At 40.6% G+C, this 23,364-nt stretch overlaps 1 long non-coding RNA gene across 7 annotated transcripts; it reads right to left on the reverse strand.

Moving 5' to 3' along the window:
- Positions 1-8,130: 8,130 nt before the first annotated feature.
- Positions 8,131-13,094, reverse strand: LOC119365994. Of its 7 annotated transcripts, none has more exons than XR_005175844.1 (7): positions 12,792-13,094; positions 12,204-12,328; positions 11,944-12,078; positions 9,493-11,787; positions 9,330-9,411; positions 9,135-9,246; positions 8,131-9,037 (listed from the first exon to the last, which is right to left on the reverse strand). It is a non-coding gene; the product is annotated as an uncharacterized LOC119365994 (long non-coding RNA). The 7 variants fall into 7 exon arrangements; XR_005175845.1 differs by having other exon boundaries at positions 9,493-9,620; positions 9,844-11,787; positions 12,204-13,094; XR_005175846.1 differs by having other exon boundaries at positions 9,493-9,756; positions 9,844-11,787; positions 12,204-13,094.
- Positions 13,095-23,364: the final 10,270 nt, after the last annotated feature.

Here is a 23,364-nt window from a genome sequence, read left to right on the forward strand (position 1 = left end):
TGAAAGGATCGTCAACATCAAGCTCAAGGAGGAGCACTGTGGTAGGACTTCGGAGGAGATGGTGGCGAGGAGGAAGAGAAGTGAATGTGGGAGTGATGGTACTACGGTATTTATATGCGAGGAAAAATATCCGCGGCGAGTGAATCTGATCGAACGGCCACAATCAAGGGACTATTGATATTCAAAGGAAAGGATGGGGTGGTGGTTGATGGATTGCGTGTGGCAACCGTCATAAAATATCGTCGTCCTGACTTGGGCGGTAAACCCCAAATTTTGGATAGCTTTCGCCAAAACAAGTTAAAGTTCGGACATAATCTTTATCGTGGTCAAGGAACCAGATAAAGTTTTGGTACCAGATGAAATTAAGCATTCATAACAGAATAGCATAGACTAGAAGAGATAGAATAGAGGGAAAACAGGGTCCTAGGCATTTCACTCAGACAACGAAACACAAACACCCGAAAGAGTAGCTATGAGAGAAATGCATTCGGATAGACACAAAATCTTTCGATCGAACAGAAACTCAACGAGAGAAAATTGTGGTGGCATGACCCACCGTATAAGAACTGTATGACCCCGAGCATTGCACACTTATCGTGGCACCCAGTTAGTCTAGTTGTTCGTTAATGTATTCACTTCTCAGAAAGGGAATTTCTCTTTATCAAAATTTTCAAACTCTTCGAGTGTTGTGCACCCATTCCTTGTAAGATGTGGAAGTGTTGGCACGGGTGCCAAGTCTAGCTTACTGCACGTTTGCGAAGTCCAGGATATTTAGCTCAGACCATAACGCACATAATCTTTTCTCATCGAGAGGCTTGGTGAAAATATCAGTGAGATTGTCTTCTGTCTTGACGTGATTGATGACAATATCCTCTCAAGCAACATGACCGTGAATGAAATGATGTCTGATGGCAATATGCTTCGTGCAAGAATGTTGCACTAGATTATGTGCAATTTTGATAGCACTCCCGTTGTCACAATATAAACGAATCTTCTTGACCTTGATACCATAATCCTTTGGAGTTTGCTTCATCCACAATAACTGAGTGCAACAAGCGCCAACAGGAATATATTTGGCCTCAGCCATAGAGAGACACACAATTTTGCTTCCTTGATGACCAACATACCAATGATCTACCAAGGAAATGGCATGTCCCCGAAGTAGATTTCCTGTCAACCAAGTTACCTGCGTAATCCGAGTCTGGATAGCTAAAGAGATCAAACTGTGCTCCCTTAGGATACCATAAGCCTAAGGTGGGGGTGTGAGCCAAATATCTCAGAATACGCTTGACCGCTTGGTGATGTGATTCTTTTGGTGAAGCTTGATAGCGGGAACACATGGAAACACTCAACATAATATCAGGTCTCGATGCACATAGGTAAAGAAGAGAACCAATCATCAAATGATAAGCCTTCTGATCATAATCCTTACCATACACATCTGCGTCCAGCTTACCATTCGTGGGCATTGGAGTTTTGTAGCCCTTCATTTTGGAATCTTGCATTTTGAACTTCTTCATGAAATCAGATATTTCTCCTAAGATTTGAAAATTCCATTTGCATGTTGACATATTTGTTGTCCGAGAAAGAACTTAAGTTCACCCATCATAGACATTTGATATTTCTCGGACATCATTTTCCCGAGCTCTAACCTGCAAGCATTGTTAGTACAGCCGAAGATAATATCATCCACATAAATTTGACATACGAATAGATCATTATCATCAGCACGAGTGAAAAGTGTGGGATCAGTGGATCCTGGCTTGATCCCTTTATCGAGCAAAAAACTTCTTCAAGGTGTCATACCATGCTCGAGGGGCTTGCTTCAGCCCATATAGAGCCTTTTTCAACCTGAAAACTTTTTTAGGAAACCCAGGGCGTTCAAAGCCAGGTGGTTGTCTCATATATACTTCCTCATCAATTTCACCATTGAGGAAAGCACTTTTTACATCCATTTGATAAAGCAAGATGTCATTGTAATTTGCATAACTGAGAAGAATACGAATTGCAACAAGGCGAGCAATAGGAGCATATGTTTCACCGAAATCAATACCTTATACATGTGTATACCCTTGAGAGACAAGATGTGCTTTGTTTCTCACAACAATGCCATTTTCATCTTGCTTATTGCAGAAGTCCATTTAGTGCTAATGGTATTGTGCTTTTAAGGATCCGGTTTATCAACCAATTCCCACACATCATTCAGTTCGAATTGCACCAACTCCTCTTGCATATCATTCATCCAATCTGGATCATTCATGGCTTCTTCATACTTGGTAGGTTTTGCGAATGAAACAAAGGAGAAACTACCACAATAGTTAGCTAAACGAATGCATGAACGAGTTGCGGGTCGATAAACTGGATTCTCGAGTTCATCGAGAGTTAATGAAGGATCATCTCGATTAGCCACTCGAGGGTGAGGATTTTCATCTTGATGATTATTATCATTTTCATTAGCATCAAGATTTCTATCGCCATTCCCTTCAGGATTGCCATTTTGCTCGACATTTGGATTTGTGTTGCCATTAGTATTTGGAGTGGCATTTTCTTCGGTAGTGGCTTGGCGAGTTCTGCTTCGAGTCATAGGAACATCATCATCGGAAGACTTAGGTGCATTTTCTTCAACTGGCTTGACGCTCCCAATAGCCATTTGACGAATAGAATCCGAGATCAGAGGTTCATCTATAACATTTGGCAGGTGCTCCTTTTGGGAGCCATTAGATTCATCAAACCACACATTTACCGTTTTCGTAACTTTCCCGTGGTGAGAGATATATACACGATAAGTATGCGAGTTTGAGCCATAACCAAGAAGAAAACCTTCATGTGCCTTAGGCGCAAATCTTGAAGAATAATTCATATCACGAATGTAACAAGGTGCACCAAAAACACACAAATAAGAAACATTTGGTTTCTTGCCAGTGATAAGCTCATATGAAGTTTTCTAAAGGAACTTGTGAAGATAAACACGATTGATAACATGACATGCAATATTAATAGCATCAGCCCATAAGAAAATAGGAGTTTTATACTCACTAAGCATTGTTCTCGCCATTTCAATGAGATTTCTATTTTTTTGTTCAACAACTCCATTATGTTGGGGAGTGTATGCGGCAGAGAACTCATAAGTAATACCATTTTCATCGAGAAATTCATCGATATGAGTAGTTTTTAACTCAGTCCCATTGTCACTTCTAACATGCTTAATTCGCACATCATATTCATTACGGGCCTTCTTGGTGAAGCTTTTGAAGATATCTTGAGTGCAGGTATTTTCTTCGAGAAAGAAAACCCAAGTGTAACGAGAGAAATCATCAACAATGACCAGGCCATAATGACTACCACCAAAACTTGCATAGTTTTGAGGACCGAATAAATCCATATGATGAATTTCCAGAGGTCTTGTCATGGTCATAACAGTCTTTGATTAATGATGCTTCTTGGCCAATTTACCAGCATCACATGCAGCACAAAGATGATCCTTGTCGAATTTTACATAAGGAATGCCACGGAGATGATTTTTCTTCACCAAAGTCTACAAGTTTCTCATACCTGCATGACCAAGCCTTCGGTGCCATAGCCAACCTTCAGTTGCTTTTGCAAGAAAAAAAGTTTGGACTGAGGGACCCTTAGAGAAATCTACAATATAATCACCTTTTCTAATTCCCTCGAAGACGAAGGAATTGTCAGAGGCCATAAAGACAATGCATTTGGATATGGAAAATAGAACTAGCATACCTAGATCACATAGCTTGCCAACTGACATAAGATTGAATCCAAGAGACTGAACAAGTAAGACATCATCAATGGACTTGTTTTTGGATATGGCAATTTTACATAGCCCAATTATCTTTTCTTTGTTGTTGTCGCCAAAAGTGATATACTTCAGAGGAGAAGCAGTTAAGTTGGGATCGACAAACAATGACGTGTCTCCGGTCATATGACTAGTGCATCCACAATACATTATCCATTATGTACACCCGGAGACATAGTCCTGCAGAAGAATTAGGCTTTCTTAACCGCCCACATCTTTGTAGGTGGCTTCGAAATAGTATAGCTAGTAGGATATGATTTCTTTCGGTAAGCATAATTGTTTCTCGTGGAGGTGCGAGCATAATCGAAAGAGTAAGCATTGAACTTCCTTCCAGACGAATGAGTATAGTGATTGAATGAGGCATGCATGTACTCATTCTGTCGAACTTTTTTAAGGAAGTAACGCGCATTTTGAGCCTGCATGGTTAATCATGTGGTAACTGGTAATGCTTCAATAGTTTTCTTAGGCACCCATATAGCTTTCTTTGGGGGGCCATTCCCGCTGTTTGGTCCAACATAGCGAGCAACAGCCTCACCATATTGGTTTCTGAACAACGTATAGTTTTCCAGAGAATCATCATAAGGATATTCAGGAATGGGAGAGTTATATCCCGAAAGCAAAGCTGGATCAAGCATTTTGCTCTTGGCAGGCAACCATATAGTGCGAGTATATTGATCAGGTTCCCAGTATGAGCCATTTTCATTCAGTTTCCTTTCGAAACCAATGCCTTCTTTCCTGGGATTTTTTTGTGAAGAATGGATTTCTTTAAAACATCACAAACGGTTTGATGCCCTTTGAGAGATTTGAACATTCCTGTCCGAAGAAGATCCTTCAACCTAGCATTTTCATCAGAAACGGAACCATTTTCCTCGATAGAGGGGTTAGCATTCACAAATGATTCAACATTTGATTTAGCACTGGTTCGTTCAAGGCATTTTAAGTAAGGTGGCCCAAACACTTCAGGTTTTTTTAAGTTGTTGTAGGAGAAGAGAATTTTCTCTGATCAAATCGTCATGAGCCTCTCTCAGCACCTCGAGTCCCAATTTCCTTTTTAGGTAATCATATGTCAATCTTTCGTGGTCGGCCGAGAGAAAATCATGACGATTTGACAGTTCTTCCGTTCGTGACTTGAGTGGAATACTCTTCGGTCAGTGATACATCTCCCTTGTAGCTACTTTTCCTCATGCTTTTCCTCTTGTTTTGGACTCTAATTTGGATGATTTGAACGAAACTAACCTAGACTGACGCTGTTTTCAGCAGAACTACCATGGTGTTGTTTTGTGCAGAAATAAAAGTTCTCGGAATGGAACGAAACTTTGCGAGGATTTTTTATACAATAAAAGAGAATTTCTGGAGCCAAGAACCACCGGAGGGGAACCTGGATGGCACAACCCACCAAGGTGCGCCACCCCCTCCAGGCGCGCCCAAGTGGGTTGTCCCCACCTGGTGGCCCTGCAGACCCTGAAACCGACGCTATAAAATCCTATTTTTCTAGAAAAAATCAGAGAGAAAGAATTATCGCATTTCACGAGACGGAGCCGCCGCTGTCTCCTATTCTTCATCGGGAGGCCAGATCTGGAGTCCGTTCGGGGCTCCGGAGAGGGGGATCTTCGATCTTCGTCATCACCAACACTTCTCCATCGCCAATTCCATGATGCTCCCCACCGGGAGTGAGTAATTCCATCGTAGGCTCGCTGGTCGGTGAGGAGTTGGATGAGATTCATCATGTAATCGAGTTCGTTTTGTTAGGGCATAATCCCTAGTATCCATTATGTTCTGATTTTGATGTTGCTATGACTTTGCAATGCTTAATGCTTGTCACTTTGGACTCGGGTGTCATGATTTTAGATCTGAACCGTTTATGTTATCGCCATTATATCTATGTTCTAGATGCAATGTTGCAAGTTATAGTCACCTACTACAAAAGATTTCATGCAAGTTCTTTCCATCAGCATGTATGACTATTTATGGAATACATGCCTACATTATATTTATGAACTTGAGCTAGTGCCGTATCGCCCTAGGTTATGACTGTCTCATGATGAATATCATCCAACGAATCGCCGATCCAATGCCTACGAATTTACCTTATATTGTTCTTGTGAAGTTACTATTGCTGCTACTGCTATCGTTACTGCTACAAAACCATTGCTATCACTGTTACCTTTAATGTTTACTAATACAATGCCCGTGCGTTGCTACGGGCCTTTGAGGCCTCCTTTGGTTTGGAGAAATTTTATAGGAATTCTATAGGATAGGATTTTTATAGAAAAAATATATTTAAAGTCCTTTGGTTTGTAGGAATAGAATCATATTCCTATGGACAAAATCTTCCTATCCTTCACATTTTATATGAAAATAATATTAACCTAGACTCAATGGGAAAATCCAATGATATGAATGAAAGGACATCTCTTTTCATATTACTATTCATATGATTTGAGATACATGACATCTCATTTACTATAATTTTTATATTCCTATTATTATTCCAACCCTATGAACCAAAAGGGGCCTTAGCCTTTTTTTTCTGCTTGCATATCCAATATTGTTGTATAAAGCTCAGAAAATTTTCAACCCCTTCCAACGACATTGCCTTGGGACCCTTGTCTATGGATTCTTTTTGAACATCGACATAATCCCTCTCCATCTCTTTGATATATACTCTGCAAAAATAAACATACATAGAAATAAACCTTTTGTATTATTATGTGCAACATATGTACAAGGAAGAACAATTATTTCTATGCATCTCTCATTGTGTAAAACTTGATGAGATTTGAGTCCCGTCCATCATAGTATGTCATAGTATGTCCGTGACTTTGTCGACGGACATTTTCAAAGCATCATCCGAAGCCATCCGTTTTATCTCAGACCTACAAAAGTCAACATATAAACATATATTAAAAAATATGCATGCATGTTGAATGCTGCTAGCTAAGTGCTCGTGCTTTGGCAAGGCATAACCAAAAACATATGCGCTCGTAATTCAGAAAATATATGTCAAACACAAGCCTGTAATATCTATTCATATAGCTACAAATATCAATTCTCTCTCCCGCTTATTTCCTTGAGAGTCCACATGCCTACTTAACCAACCACTCTTGAAAAAGACAAAGCAGCATGTAGCATTGTCGTCTCTTCAAAGGTATGTCATCTCACCATACCATTGCTTGACATCTTTTCTAGACTTTAGCAAAACTATGAAAATGTACTCACATACTCCAAGAGATGATGGCGTATTATATATCTGATTGGAAAATGAGAAGGTTACCACTACCTCAGAGAGATGACGGAGAATTGAATTTCTTATTTACAGTTAATGAAAGATGCATATTTTGATATGGCAACTTTATCTCCCCATTTCTTCAACCTCAACAAAGATGTTGGCTTTTTGTCTAGAAGAAATATAAAGGTCTCAGTAATAAAAATTCTCCCAAATAATTGTGGTATTCTCACTTGTTTCTACCAAGTAATAACACCCGTGTACAAATTCTAATAAGATAATTGTGTGCTGCTATGGAGTAGAAAATGACTTGAAACTATGGTAGTTAAACAAACATTCTCTCAAGACCTCGATGCCACACTAAGATAACATTTCTCTCTACCAGATGCCTCCCCTCCTCTTAACCTAGCGCATGACTTTGACTTCCCAACAAACTTGCGTTTGGAAATGGTGGTGAAGTTGTGACTCCGAGTTACTCATCTCTGGCCATGCTATATAATTTGATCCTTCCTTGAGTGATTTTTTCTCATGAAAAGAAAAGAGAAATGGCATGAACATAGAATTTCATTACTTTCTAATAACTTCAAATAGACATAATTATCTCCATGACCATTTACACTAAGAGTTTTCAGGAGCAGCAAAGGTACACCATAGCACAAAACTATTTACATACAAATAATTTCAAGGAGACATGATTATCTACATGAGCGTTTACCCCAAATGGTATTGTAGATTGATCAAGATACATCATAGCATAGATTTGTTTTAGTGCAATGATAACATATTCACCATCATGCAAAATTTATCCACTCATGTACCATTGAAATTTTGGCAGTTCATACTGTACTTACCAAGAGCAGGTTGACATAAGAAGACATCCATGGTGGGGAAAACATCCTGCGGTTTACCTAGGTGACCGTGCAATTTTTATTCATCGCAAATCTTCAGTAACCTATTAAATCATATTTACCTAGCTGACTCTTGTATGCGCAATTTATTTTTTTGGCAAATCATATTTATTAGAAGCTTACTAATAATCTACATCAGTAAACTATGCACTATTTAGCTGACTAAAGGATTACCTCAGTCCTCAGTATACAACAATCTCATTCTACACATCAGTATGTATTGTTCAAGTGTTCACAATAACACTGAATTTATATATTGCAAAAAATTCAGCAGTGATATGCACATCTTAGAGAAAAATTTAAAATAATGTCAAGATAAATTATTGGACCCAAGTACATGGGAGTACAGAACTCAGAACATGTATGATTGTAACTTATCCCAGTCCCAAGTAAGAGGGTCAGGATACCATATATCCGACAATGCTTTCCTCCAATGTCTTGAGCTTCCTTGCACACAGCTCAGACCTGCACAACAAATATTTGTAAGATGGTGATAATGCAACCTGGCTACCTGAGACTCGAAGTAATTTTTTGTATGCACCGAGGATAATAAACAATGAAAAACATTACACTGTTCTCTAAAATTGGTTAGGACCAGAAAAGGAAGTCAAGGCCAACTACACTATCATCTCGCAAGTATTGGCAACATCTTGCTTGCTCTTGGTCATTTCACCAAAGGATAGAAAATACTCCCTCCATCTCAAAATAAGTGACTCAATTTTGTACTAACTTTGTACTAAAGCTAGTACAAAGTTGAGTCACTTATTTTGAGACGGAGGGATTAGTAATCAATTTGCAGACTAATAATTCTCACATAATAGTAAAGTAAGATTGGTTCTTTCCATCTCCAGCTCTGCGACAAGCACTGTAACAATAAGCATATTTATGCAACGATAAAAATCAGCAAGCAGTTTCGTCTTGCCGCCCTTCTCGTCAGGGTGGGTGAGGGGGCTTGTAATGTGTCCTAGCCTCCGCCGAGCCAGCTGCATCATCCTACCGAGGAGCCGCCGCGCCTGGCAGAGAAAGGCCGCCCAACGCCATGGAAGGGGACACTTCAGTTCTCTTTATTTCCAGTTTATAGTACTGGTCCTGCAAGTCACATCAGGTCAATCTATTTTATCAAGAAACCAAATATTGTTACTCGGAGAAAGACATTAGTGTAGCTTTGATAGCAATGACAACATACCATGATTCCACCAGGGTCAACGGCTGATAATTATGTGATTGTTGTATTTGTTGCCTAGCGATGACCCTGTGAGCCGGTGCTTATCTCAATTTGATGGGATCTTGCAGTAGATCTGAGATATTGTGAAATTTGTCAACACAGATGCTGGATTATTGAAAATTAGTTGCACAGATGGATCATTTGTGCTGTGTGTACCTTCCTAGAATAGCTGCCGCTTCAGAAATAGTTGGATTTATGTACCATCGAGTTGCCAGACAGGACTTGAAGGCCAAGTTTCCTGTACAAAAAATTTAACAGGTAATTTTAATTTCTTATCTAAATTGTGCAGGATGGATATAAGAAGACGATAAGTACATACATTAAATTCATGTACTGGCATGCCAACAAATAGAACTATAATGGGTTCTTGAGCAGACCACCGTTGTAGCTTTGTCTGCATCAAGGGCATCTGCTAATTTTCCCCAAAACGTCACAACGGCAGGCATTCTGGAAAGATATATCATTGTTTCAGTGAAGAGATAAGAACACAGAATGAAAAATGATAAAAGTGGCGCAATGTGATTTTCTCATATCTGGTCAACCGATCCGCCGCTCGGCGCAAATATTCTTGTGATGCTGGTAACTAATCCAACATTCACAAGTTCAGTAAATTGTAAGTTGTAAGAAGTGGAAAATTATACAATAAAAACAATTCTTAAGAGTTGCTGACCTGACAACAAAACAATTTGTTTAATGCGGCTTTGATACTGTGTACATTGTAGGTCGTATATCCATACTTGGGAAAGTTTGGTGGCTGAGGCACAATTGGTTCCACGGTAGTTTTTTGGGCAAACACTACTCTCCATGGACGATCTACAGTTTTGTATCTTTCCCTAGCATATTGAACCTGGTAAGCGCCAAGCTTGTAAATTGTTGTTCCTTCAGAGATCCTGTTCTTGAAGAGCTGTACTTGGAATTGTGCCTTCCATTGTTCCGCCCTAGAAAGGAAGTAAATATGTGTATGGTAAACAGGTCACTGCCTTCAGGACCCCAATGTTCTCATATCCTTGTAATGCGGACGGTAAGGATGCCTCTGCTGGAATATCTTGTAACGTCTCAGCAGCATTTCATCCATCTATGAATTTTCAAAATAAATATATGTATAAGAAAACCTGCTCAGCAGAGCAACAAAATTACTGTGATTTAACAGAGACTATTGAACTCATGGCAAAAAAGAAAATATAAATCTAAACGCATGCATCTCCAATATATATGTTTCTTTCTTTCCAAAGAAAGTGACCACCCCAGCCGGCACAATCCAGTGCAATTTTTTTGCTGAAACTGAAAAAATGGAGATGTATTACTTGTCAACTTACATACACAACGAATCTACAATTTAATTACTTGGTCCATGAAAAAAGCCACATCTTGGTAAGCCATTGGAGCTTGGCAAATAAAAGAGGCATTCAGCAGAACAGACTGATTCAAACACAAAATCAGCATATCTACATTGTAGCTATTCTATCATTCCAAGTAACAAAGTAGCTTCCTTGATAAATGCATGAAAACTAAAAAAGGGACTGGTGATAGTCATCTTGGTTTAAATTAAATTAGAAATAGCTGCATGAAAGTATCTTTTGGTTGGCTCAGACAGGGAAAATATTAATAGTCCAAAAAATTGTAAGAAAGATGCGGTTACCTTTAACTGGTCCAAGACAACTGACATAAAGAAGGGCCATCATGATGCAGGCTCGGTAATCTACTGCCTCAATCCGTTGTAAGGGTAAATTAATTTGTAAGAGATAGTACCATTATTAGTTTTAGTGGTCTTATTATTACGTTGCTAGATATCTGAAATGGCAAAAATTGGGTTCGCTACTCAGCACTCACTCGTTCATGCAATTGTGGCTGAATTTAATATGTCAGTGATTCCAATTCTTTTACATAATGGTTCAGAAACTTGTTAAATCTCCCAAAAAAGATCAAAGAACAATGAAGAAAAAATGGGCCGCAGTCATTAGAAAGTCACAACAATATTGTAAAAATAGTTGATCCAGCGGGGGCATCAAGCCTTACCTCTGTTTGGAGCTCGTCAAGCAGGTCGCTTTGTTTCAAGCCTTTCCAATAAAGCCAGGTGATTTTTCAGCAAAAAGAATGGCATGTGATCCCATGATACAGTTATTTTTTAATTTATTTATTTTTTGCGAAAACCATGATACAGTTATTAGATATATCTAGTGTCGATCGGTCCTACTGTGGCCTTAAGAGAATAAGTAGACATGCGGCCAGAAACATATATATAGGTAGATATCATAAGGTCCAGGTTCTGTCCAGAACAATCGTCTCTAGCAAGTCACCAAATCAAAATATATCCATTTGTACAATTGTACTGAGTTTGAACATGCTTAAATACATAGAAATTAGAAAGTAAATAGCAGATTATATTGTCTGAAACTGATCTTCCTGGAGAGGATTATATTAGCAGCAACTGGTTAGTTCTAACAAAATATGATTCGTCTATTTACTTAAATAGTGGTTCACTTATTCACCTTCAATGTTTTGGAGTGATGGTGTTGATTCCCTTTCTGCCCTGCTTGTAATCTCATCAGAGCTTGAATTTTCCAATTTGTTGATGCTTGAAGGGCAACCATCTGCTACGTTCAACACGGACACCCTGCCATTACATATAAGTTAATTGACAGATTCTTGCTAATGGTCAACGACTAACAATCAAACTATGAAATGCATCGTGGTTAATTCTCACTAAAACTAATAATTCATATATTTCAGTGAATTTTACGTTAATCAAATAATCAAACTAATTAATTACCAGCATATGGCTGAAGAGGCAGTTGGTTGTGGTGCCTTGGACCTCTGGACCCGAGGCATGCAAGGTTGCAGTTGCCCTCCGGCCGCTAATCATCGGGTACGGACTCAAGCACACCCTAATGGCCGCCTCCGCCTCCTGGAATGTAACAGCATCAAACAGGGCATAGCATCAACTAACGGGACTGATTTAAGCAAGAAAATTAACTACTGAAGATCAGTCGATGACGAGGGGAAGAGAGATTTGTTTGGGTGGGTACTCACGAATCCGCTGCCATTGGATCTGCCAGTGCCCTTGTCTGTGATGATGACGACCTCGAGGATCTCGCCGCGCTCGAAGTGACGATGACCTCGAGGTTGCCCACTATGAACATGTGCAAAACGAACACCTGAATCACAAAAAGAACATGGAGCAACATCATCGCAAAAAATCTCGCACGGCTGAATCCCGATTCGCTCGCCTGTTTTTGGCGTGCAAAATAAACGCAAAAGTAAACAGAGGTGAAAATAATCCCCGCACACGGAGCAACTGGATGTCGCCTCGGGAGCCCCTGTAACAGTGTGATGTGGTCCATGTTTCCACCGGAGCCACCTCAAATCGACCCCAACCGCAAGGGGCCTGAGGTTGCCGCTGGGACTTCACGCCATCCGGGAGGTCGACGTCGTGCAGTCGCCATTGGATCAGACTGGGAGGAGGAGTGGAGAGGGCCGGATCCAGCAGCAAGGACCGGATCAGCACCATGGCGGCTGCAGCCACCTCTCATGGACGCCATAGAGCGAATCCCCGTCGTGGAGGCAGAGCTATGCGGGGCTGGCAGTGAGGAGTGGCGAGGAGAGGAGTGGTCAACGGACCTGAGGCAGTGCGTGACGGCGGCGACCTGGAGGCGGCGGTGTGGCACAACGACGACCTGGAGGCGGCGACTCCTCTCGTTCCTCAGCGGAGGCGGCTCATCTCCGATCTCGGATCTCGGTGGCTGCCTGTCTCGGGGCTGGGGCGGTCTTGAGAGATCTTAGGAAACAGATCGAGGGAGGCTCGTTGGCCAGGGCGGCGGCGAAGGGACGAAGGGAGGCGGCAGGCGAAGGAGGGCAAAGAGTCGGGCGACTGTTTCTTGCCCAAGGGCACGAAACCTCGCTCGAGGGCGCAGAGTGGGGCGATTTTTTTTCACTGGTTAATTTTCGCCGGCTTGCTTTCGCTGGTTTATTTTTGTTGGGTCAGTTGAATGCGACGGGAGATTAGGCATGTGGCGGCGGGTGGGGTACTCGGCTGGAGGTTTTTTTTGGTTTTCCGCGGTTGGGAGGGAGGTGGGAAGTAGTACCAAAGAAGTACCAAAATAGGTCGGGTTAGGTGGGACGAAAATAAAACCCGAAACGCGACCTACCAACTGAGATATTAGGAGTAGAGATGCTACCATTACTATCAAAACTATCATATTACTGTGCTACTGATCACTTTGCTGCTGATAATTAATCTCCAGGTGTGGTTGAATTGACAAGTCAGCTGCTAATACTTGCAAATATTCTTTGGCTCCCCTTGTGTCGAATCTATAAATTTGGGTTGAATACTCTACCCTCGAAAATTGTTGTGATTCCATATAGTTGTGGGTTATCAAGACCTTTTTCTGGCGCCGTTACCGGGGAGCATAGCTATATTGGTTGAGTCACTTGGGATTATTATCAAATTATCATGAACAATCTGAAGGATGCTAAGGCTAAGATTTTTCCCTCTAAGACGAGGGGAGGTAAGGAACTGCCATCCGGCTCCGCTTTAGATTGACCTTCAGTTATAAGTAAACTTGCGACACCACCACATGCTATTAATTTTGATATGTCGCAAGTTGTTGATGATGCTACTTCTGCTATGAATGCTACTCATGATGATGCTACCTTGCTTGATGATGATGTGCCACTAGGTGAATTTTTTGATGAACAAATTGCCAGAGTAAGACAACATGATATTGTTGGAAATGATGATGAGCTTGAAACTAAAAATCTTGAAACACCTACTAGAACTAGCCCTCCTAGATATGAATTGCCAAAGTTACCGGAAGGTTATGTTATGGGTGAGGAGGCAACTGGAGAAATTCTTGCTTGCAAGGATAGAGATGATCTAGAAAAAATATTATGCAAGTATAAAGAAAGATCTCTGGACGCTAAAATGAAATGTGATCCTAAGTTTGCTACTTCACCTATCTATATTGATGATAAGGATTATGACTTCTCTGTCAACCTAGAGTTAACTACTTTGGTTGAATCTAATCCTTTCTATGGTTATGAAACTGAAACTGTTGTGGCACATCTTACTAAGGTGAATGACATAGCCACCCTTTTTACTCATGATGAGAAGATTCACTATTACTATATCCTAAAATTATTTTCGTTCTCATTAAAGGGTGATGCTAAAGCTTGATACAATACTCTTGCTCCTGGTTGTGTGCGTAGTCCCCAGGATATGATTTATTAATTCTCTGAAAAATATTTCCCTGCTCATAAGAAACAACCGGCCTTGTAGGAAATATTTAGCTTTGCGCAAATTGAAGAAGAGAGTCTCCCACAAGCTTGGGGGAGGCTTCTCCAATTTCTTAATGCTTTGCATGATCATCCTCTTAATAAAAATGAAATACCTGATATCTTCTATAGTGGATTAACCGATGCTTCTTGGGATTTCCTAGATAATTGTGTTGGTTGTGTTTTCAGGGAAGAACTATTACGCAAGCTGAAGAAGTATTGAATAACATATTGAAATTATGATGATTGGACTCCTCCTGAAATACCGCTTAAACCCACTCCGAAGAAGAGGGGTATCTTATATCTCAGTCCTGAAGATATGCAAGAGGCAAATAAATCTTTGAAGGAAAAAGGTAGTAAAGCAAAGGATGTTAAAAATTTACCACCTATTGAAGAAATACATGGGCTTGATACACCACCACCACATAAGGTGGTAGAGGTAAATTCTTTAATTAAATTCAATGATAGTGATAATCCTCATAATAAACATCCTAGTCAATACCTTTATGAGTTTGATAATTACATTAGAAAGCAAGACCACTTCTATGCAAATGTTATGAAACAGTTGAAATACAACTCTGATATGATTGCTTGCTTAAGTGACTTGTTATTTAGAATCTCAAATGATGTTAGAGGTGTAGGAAAGCATGCCTCTATGGTTCAAACTCAATTAGAAAAAGTTAATAAATCTCAAAGAGAGTTACTTGATGAAATGAACAATAATATAAGTGACTTTGCTGTTAGAGTAGAAACTAGGGGAGGTAAAATGACTCAGGAACCACTTTATCCTGAGGGGCACCTAAAGAGAATTGAACAAGACTCTCAAAGAATTAACACGGATACACCTAGTCCTTCTAAAAAGAAAAAGAGAAAGAAAAATGATAGGACTTTGCATGCCTCTAGTGAAACTGAAATAGAAAAACCTCCTGATAATGATAATGAAGTTTCTATCTCTGATGTTAAAACTCCATCTGGTAATGAACACTCACCTTCTGATAATGAAAAATATAATGATGAGGTTCATGAAGACACTCAACCAAATAATAAAGAACCAGACAATGATGTTGGGATAGAACGAGCTGTTGATCTTGATAACCCACAACCCAAGAATAAAAGATATGAAAAAGAGACTTTGTTGCTATAAAACACAGTAAGGAAAGAGAACCATGGGTTCAAAAACCTATGCCGTTTCCACCTAAGTCAACTAAAAAGAAATATGATGAAGAATTTGAGTGCTTTGCTGAAATGATTAGGCCAGTCTTTTTACACACTCGCTTGACTGGTATCTTAAAAATGCCTCCTTATGCAAAGTACATGAAAGACATCATCACCAATAAGAGAAAAATAACGGAAGGTGAAATCTCCACTATGCTTGCTAATTATACTTTTAAAGATGGAGTACCTAAAAAACTTGGAGATCCGGGAATACCAACTATACCTTGCTCCCTTAAAAGAAACTATGTTAAAACTGCTTTATGTGATTTGGGAGCTGGTGTTAGTGTTATGCCTTTCTCTTTATATAAAAGACTTGATTTGTATAAACTCACGCCTACTGAAATATCTTTGCAAATGGCTGATAAAATCAACTGCCATACCCATTGGTATTTGTGAGGATGTGCCCGTTGTTGTTGCTAATGTTACTATTTTGACTCACTTTGTTATACTTGAGATGCCCGAGGACGACAACACGTCGATTATCCTAGGTAGACCCTTCTTGAATACTGTAGGGGCCTTTATTGATTGCAATAAAAGCAAGGTCACTTTTCATATCTGGTAATGAGCATACGATGCACTTTCCAAAGAAACAATTCCAATTGAATGGTATTAATGTTATTGAAAAATCTCCGAGAATCACTATTGGAAGTTTTCAACTACCTCTACCTACTGTTAAAAAGAAATATGAAATGCTTATTGTTGGGGACATTCATATCCCCGTTGAGGTAACTTAGTGACTTACAAAAGTTCTTCGGTTTCATGCTAATCGAAAGTGGTTGTTAGTAAGACTTGATCAACCTTATTAATGGATCATTTTTGAGAGGTATGAAGTTGATGAATTTAGTGAGCACTACCTTCTGTCCCTATCTTTTGTTTTCTGTTTTTCTTAGTTAAATAAAATAAAATGCCATGCTTTGTCTGTTTTCTAAGTTTTCCATGCAATAAAAAATGATCCAAAAATAAAAGTTCTCAGAATGCTCTGAAAATTTAATATGATTTTTTTGATTATTTAAGAATTTCTGGTGCAAATAATATCAGATGGAGGTGCACCAGGTGGGCACAACCCACCTGGGCTCGCCAGTGTTGGAGATATGCCCTAGAGGCAATCATTTATGATGATATTTCCTATGTGTTTATGAATAAAGATAGTCCTTGGACATTATCAATCATGTGTATCAGCAAGTACGTGACTTGTTTGTGGGACTATGCATTGTATGATGACTGTCCTAAAAGGTCCCTAGTCAAAAGGGCTGTGTGGACGCGCAGCCGACTAAACTAGCATATGACACGGTCGATGGCTTGGTCTCACTAGCCATGGAGCATTGGATGCTAACCGAATAGTATGGACATGGAAAGGTCTGGTCGGATTTGACGTAGTTGGTTCCGAGTCGAGATAAGGTCCGAGTCGGATATACCCAACTATGTGCACAGCGATATGTCATCTGTGAGTCTCTAGTACAACATATGTTCTATGTCCTAAGACCTGAGCTGACGCATGTACTCGGGATGGTGATAGACTTGCTTTGGGCCGACCAAACGCTACTCCGTGACTGGGTAGTTACAAAGGTAGGTTTCGGGTTTGTCCAGTCCCATGCTGCGAGACATGGTCGAGCAAGATGAGATTTGCCCCTCCGATCAGGAGAGATATACTCTGGGCCCCTTGTGTAATCCGACCAGGATAAGCATGGCCATGCGACAGGGATTATGAGATAATCCAGTTTGTGGTCGGTATCACTGGAACGAGAAAGAGGTCGGACTAGCACAAGGATGACACTCTCGCCTTGAGCCCGACAACATATATCGTGAGGCAAAGGGAACAAAAGTGTGACATGTTGTACAGGTTCGCCTAATCAGCTTCATAGTCTGCTTGGTGGTCGGCACGCCTTGCTAGAGGCCGCTACCAACCATGCAGGTCGGAGGTGATCCGAACTGTGACCAAGCCGACTTGAACCTAAGGGGTCGCATGCTTAAGGGAAGGAGCCTACAAGAGGTCGGTTTGGATGACACTGGTCGGATGTGATCTGAACTGGACTTGGAACGTGACCGAGTAGACTTTGGGCTTGAGGGTCCGTGCGAGGCACAAGTGTTGAGCCCGCGATCGACGCCTATATAAAGTGGAGGTGCGGCACACTCATGCGGTTGATCGCTTCAATGCGGTCATTAGGGTTTGCATGTGTTGCGAATAGCCACCTCCACTCGCCGCCGACTATGTGATCGGACCTAGCAGTCCGCCGCACAGTGTTCCTCCTGCACGCGCGCATACCGTTAGAGGCGGTGCACTTGCGCCACTCCGGTGAACTTGTATGTGGGATCGGACGACCGACTATTCGAGGGAGATCGGACGAGGAGGAGACCATCCACGCGGACGCGCTGGCCCAACTCTTATTCCGTTGCACGGCACTGCACGTCAAGTGGTAACAAAATGTGATCCATCTCCCGTAGCATGTTCCTGTTGTTCTGCGCGTAGGAAAATTTTAATTTGCAGTCGACGCACCCAACCGTAGATCCCAATAGTGGTATCAGAGCCTCTGCTATAGGATTTGGATTCAAATCATATGCATATTAGATATGTGGAGGCAGCAGATGAGATCTGTTGTCCTTGATGAGATCGGCTGTGTGCATAGTTGATGAGATCGACTGCAGATGGGGATCGATGAGGCTATATTTTCTGATGATTGGAGTCGATGAGGTCGTGGCACAACCTACCCCTACCGGTCGGTATCCACCATCGGGGTTAGCAGTGAAACGTAAACCCAAATCGGACTCGCGATGATCAATAAGATCGGTCAGATTAGAAAATTCGGTGTGATCGGAGATCAGATGTGATCTGTGATTTCCGAAAACGTGTGTGTAGCACCTTGTAGTTCGTACACGATCACTCAAACCGGTAGAATGAGTGTAACTCTGTTTTGCTGGTTAGATGTGAATAGTATGGCTCATGTGTATGTGATGCATGTGTGTAATTTATACGTGGCCTGCGTGTCATGTTTGTTAGCTGGCAGGAGCCAAAGTGCTGTCATTATATTGTATTACGACCTGCGTGTCGACTTGTGACTCTATGTAAAATTCATTACTAGTTGTAGTAGTTGGATAACAGAGATCAGGTTGGTGGCTTGGCGTCCTGACGTGACAAACAAGATGGAGTTCGTAGATGGTCATCGGAGTCGGAGCCGACCTGGAAGAACGTCCATGAAGGAGCCATACTATTTCACAATATGTGTTTATTTATGATTGTTATGCTTCTTTGTTTCTATGCATGTTAGAATGGTAGAAAGATCCTTCATGAATATCAAGCGAATTGCCATCCCCGATGTTGCACCTTCGCACGTCAACTACGTCTAGTAGTGGGCTCATAAAATTGGGGTGCTGCTGGGTGTCCTTGAACTGACGGGTTCGTGTCGGACACAGACATGCACTGCATCAGGTTAACTTGACAAGGCTATCAAAACGGTTTTGGGCCTTGTGGCAAAGAAGGTCTGGAGCCGGGGTATAAAATACCTTCCCGACCGCCAGGAGTCGTATAGAGATGCGATTAGCAAGGAGTTTCTTACCGGATAGGTATGTTGGCTAGCAGTGATGCAAGTCACAGGCGCTAGTCGGATCCTGAATCATTGAGAGTCTACGGAGGGATGCTGACTTCAGTAGGAGTATTTCTGTTTAGGCTTGAATTACTCTACATAAACACATTGCTTAGTGATTGCATATTTTCTGTTGTAGATCAGTGGCACCACCTGCTCATCCTAACTTTGCACTGAAATCAATTCCGAAAAAGGATAAACTGAATGGAACAAACTTTACCACCTGGTATAGAAATCTGAGAATTGTTCTCAAGCATGATAAAAAGGGAACATGTTCCAGAGGATCCACTTCTAGAGGAACCTACCGATAATGCTAATGCCACAACTAAGAATGCCTACCAGAAACTCGTTGATGAATCAACGGAGATCAGCTGTCTGATACTGGCTTGTATGGAGCTCGATTTGCAACAGCGTTTTGAAAATGTTGAGGCTTACGATATGATCGAGAGTCTCAAGAGCATGTTTCAGGCACATGCTAGGACCGAAAGGTTCAACGTCTGGAGATCCTTGATGGATTGCAAGATGAAGGAAGGTGATCCACTGAGCCCACATGTGATCAAGATGATCGGATATGTGCAAGCTTTGGATCGGTTGGGCTTCCCGCTCTTGGATGAGCTTGCTACAGATGCAGTTCTGGGTTCTCTTCCGCCCATCTATGGGATGTTCATCTCGAACTAACATATGCATGGCATGGATAAGAAGCTCACTGAATTGCATGGGATGCTCAAAGTGGCAGAGAAGGATATTAAGAAAGGCACGCATCAAGTGTTGACGGTGCAGAAATCGGCTATGTTCGAGAAGAGTTGGTCCAAGAAAAAGGCTAAGGCAAAGGTCACGGAGACGGTAACCTCCGCCGTTGCGCCGAAGTCTGGACCGGACTCGAAGACCGTTTGTTATCACTGCAAGGAGACCGGTCACTGGAAGAGGAACTGTAGCAAGCGGCTTGCAGAGCATGGCAAGAAGGCTGGAAATGCTTCTTCGGGCAAAGGTACACTTGTTGCATATGTTATAGACATTTACCTTGCTGACATACCTAGTAGCTCTTTGGTATTTGATACCGGATCGATTGTTCATATTTTCAACTCGATGCAGGGGCTGGTAAGAACTAGGCATGTGGCACAAGGGGAGATTGACATCAGGGTCGGCAACAAAGCAAGAGTTGCTGCATTGGAGGTCGGCACGATGCAGCTCCAGCTTCCTTCCGGATTCATTATGGAATTGAATAATTGTTATTACATTCCTGCACTTAGTCGGAACATTACCTCATGTTTGATGAGTTAAGGTTATGAATCTATTATATATAAAAAATAGTTTATGGGTTAACCAGAAAAAAAATCTAGAAATTCTCACAAAATCAGAAAAATCTAACCATTCATTTAATATGCTTAAAATTAATAGCCGTGATTTAAGTAAATTAAAATTACCCACCTTTGCCATTACGTAGTCCACCAAAGGTTATTTTCTTTTTTCTAGCGTCTTTCTTCTAGAAATTCTCACAAAAATCAGAAAAATCTAACCATTCATTTAATATACTTAAAATTAATAGCCGTTCGATTTAAGTAAATTAAAATTACCCACCTTTGCCATTACATAACCCACCAAAGGTTATTTTCTTTTTTCTAGTGTCTTTCTTCTCTAAAATTTATATTCCAAAAAAGAAAATATTATACTTGCGTATCTTCCTCCTTCCCTACATATTTGGTTCTCATACCCTAGCCATCATGGGACATAAATTAGGGTATGAGGCCAGCGGCGCCCACCAGGAAAATACAACGAGATCTAGAAACGAAGTATCAAGCAGGACGAGCTTAGCGAGTCAGCGTCACTGTTTATATACCGGCCGCTCTTACCGTAGCAATCACGGGAGATAAATTAGGGTATGAGGCCAGCGGCGCCCAGCAGAAAAATACGACCAGGTCTACCAATGAAGCATCAATCAGGAGGATCTTAGCGTGTCATCATCGCTGTTTATAATGTTAAAAAAAAAGCACCGCTGTTTATATACCGGCTGGCACGGAAGTGGCGGAACTGTGTACCAAAGATTCCTGGCCTCGGACACCTCTCATCGACGCAAAATTACATCTAGCTAGCTGACTATCCTAACACAAACAACCCAGCTAGGTACGAACTACTGTATCTGTTGCACATGTACGACATACAGTCTCCTGAATCCTGATGCATGCACACGAGCATCTCACGTACCATTCTTGCTGCCCCATGCACACATGAGTGCATACGTATCTCTATTAATTATGCATGTGCATCGTACAATCTTTAGAATTTTTTTTCAGCAATAGGATCAGCGTAGGCAATGTAAAATAGATGTGCATATCTATCATGGCTATGTGTACGCTGATTCCACTAGAAACATGTCACACGCAAATTTAAAATTCCAGTGCAAATAACTCTAGCATAATATTACTTATTATTATTATTTTGTAAAAGTCAAGGTATAAGCTCTGTTTTTTTATGTAATACAAAATCCACAGGAACATATATTTTAATTTGTACATAAAATTGTTTGATTTGTCTTCAAAACTGAGATATATCATGTCACATCATTCAATCAGTTGTACTAAATCTGCACTAATCTTCTATTATATATTAAAAGTGCTAAAAATGCATAAACAAATTATTCTAGATAGATCCATTTGATTGACAACTAATATGGATCGAGTAATATTTTTCACCACCTTAATTACATAGGTTCAACAGTACAAACACAGGAAAAGAAGAAGAAAAATAGGGAAATATTGACATGAACAGAAAAGGGTGAAAAGTTGGACCTCCATTTGGAGGATGGCTACCACTATGTAGGACGAAGACGACATGTCGACCGTCGTCGATTTTCACTAATATGAATGCGTGTAAAGGAGGATGAACTCAACCGGGAATAAAGCTGGCAATTGCCCACGATGGATCGGCAACAGCACGAACGTTGCTCTTTGCGTAGCTGAACATCAGCCGGCGGTACAAATCCGAGAGTTAACGGAGAAAACAAGGAAAGGAGGGTGTTGTTCGATCCGGGAGTAATCAATTGATAAAAGAATGAAAAGAGAGAAAGGGGACAAACGGGATCGGGCAAGATCATCCTCTCTGTGAAGGTCTGGAGTGAGAGATTTTTTTAAACGGGGAGAGAGATGTGTGAACGATGTGTGCATAAGTGCATGTGCATCAGTCTGTTGGGTTAAAAGCTCAGGCACAGAAAAATAATTTCACTACCAACAACACAAATATAATAAAACATACTCCCTCTTATCCAAATTAATTTATGCACACTTAGTATAGCTGTAGCACAAAGTTATACTAAATGTGCATAAATTAATATGGATTGGAGGGAAAACAAATAATCAGCTACAAATTTCCCCGAAAAATAATCAGCTACGAAATATTCAAAAATATATCTACGATTATGTCAGCGTGTACACCATATTGGAAAAAAGTTTAGTGCGTGTGCGTATAGGTGTTTTTAGAAAAACTACAATCCCTCGCCTCCATAATTTAGTGCATATGGAATTTTTGAAAAGCCAAACTTAACAAAGTTTGACCAAGGTTATTGAGAAAACTATTTATATGTACAATAACAAACCTTTACAACATGAAAATTTAACTCACAACATATCCAGTGACATGAATTTGGTATTATAAATGTAAGTATTTTTATCTCTAATCAGGGCCCGAGTTTGCAAAGTTTGAGATTTGAAAAAATCTATATGCACTATATTATAAAATAGAGGGAGTACAGTTTTTGGTGCTAGAAATTTAAAAACATCAATGCTGAGTATAGTACAAGGGAATATGAACAGAAAAATATCTTACCGTTACTAATACCGATGCTTAGACTTAACTATGATGCATATTAAACTTATATGGTAAATTATATATATACTAAAACTAAAACCTTTAATATGGCAAAATGGGTCAATCAAGCCGGCCCCAAACCACAAACACAACAATGCGCGGCATCATGCAAACCCACGGATTCAAGAATGTGTACCACTAAAAAAGATCAACACCAACATAGCTTTCTGATATTACCCCGAAACATGTATGGGACGCCTCTTATATCCTAAAAATAACAAGTTCACGACTAGCCCAAAGGACCAGCAAATATTTACTTCTTTTAA

This window comes from Triticum dicoccoides, chromosome 2B (assembly GCF_002162155.2).
Source record: "Triticum dicoccoides isolate Atlit2015 ecotype Zavitan chromosome 2B, WEW_v2.0, whole genome shotgun sequence".
Classification (NCBI taxonomy): domain Eukaryota; kingdom Viridiplantae; phylum Streptophyta; class Magnoliopsida; order Poales; family Poaceae; genus Triticum; species Triticum dicoccoides.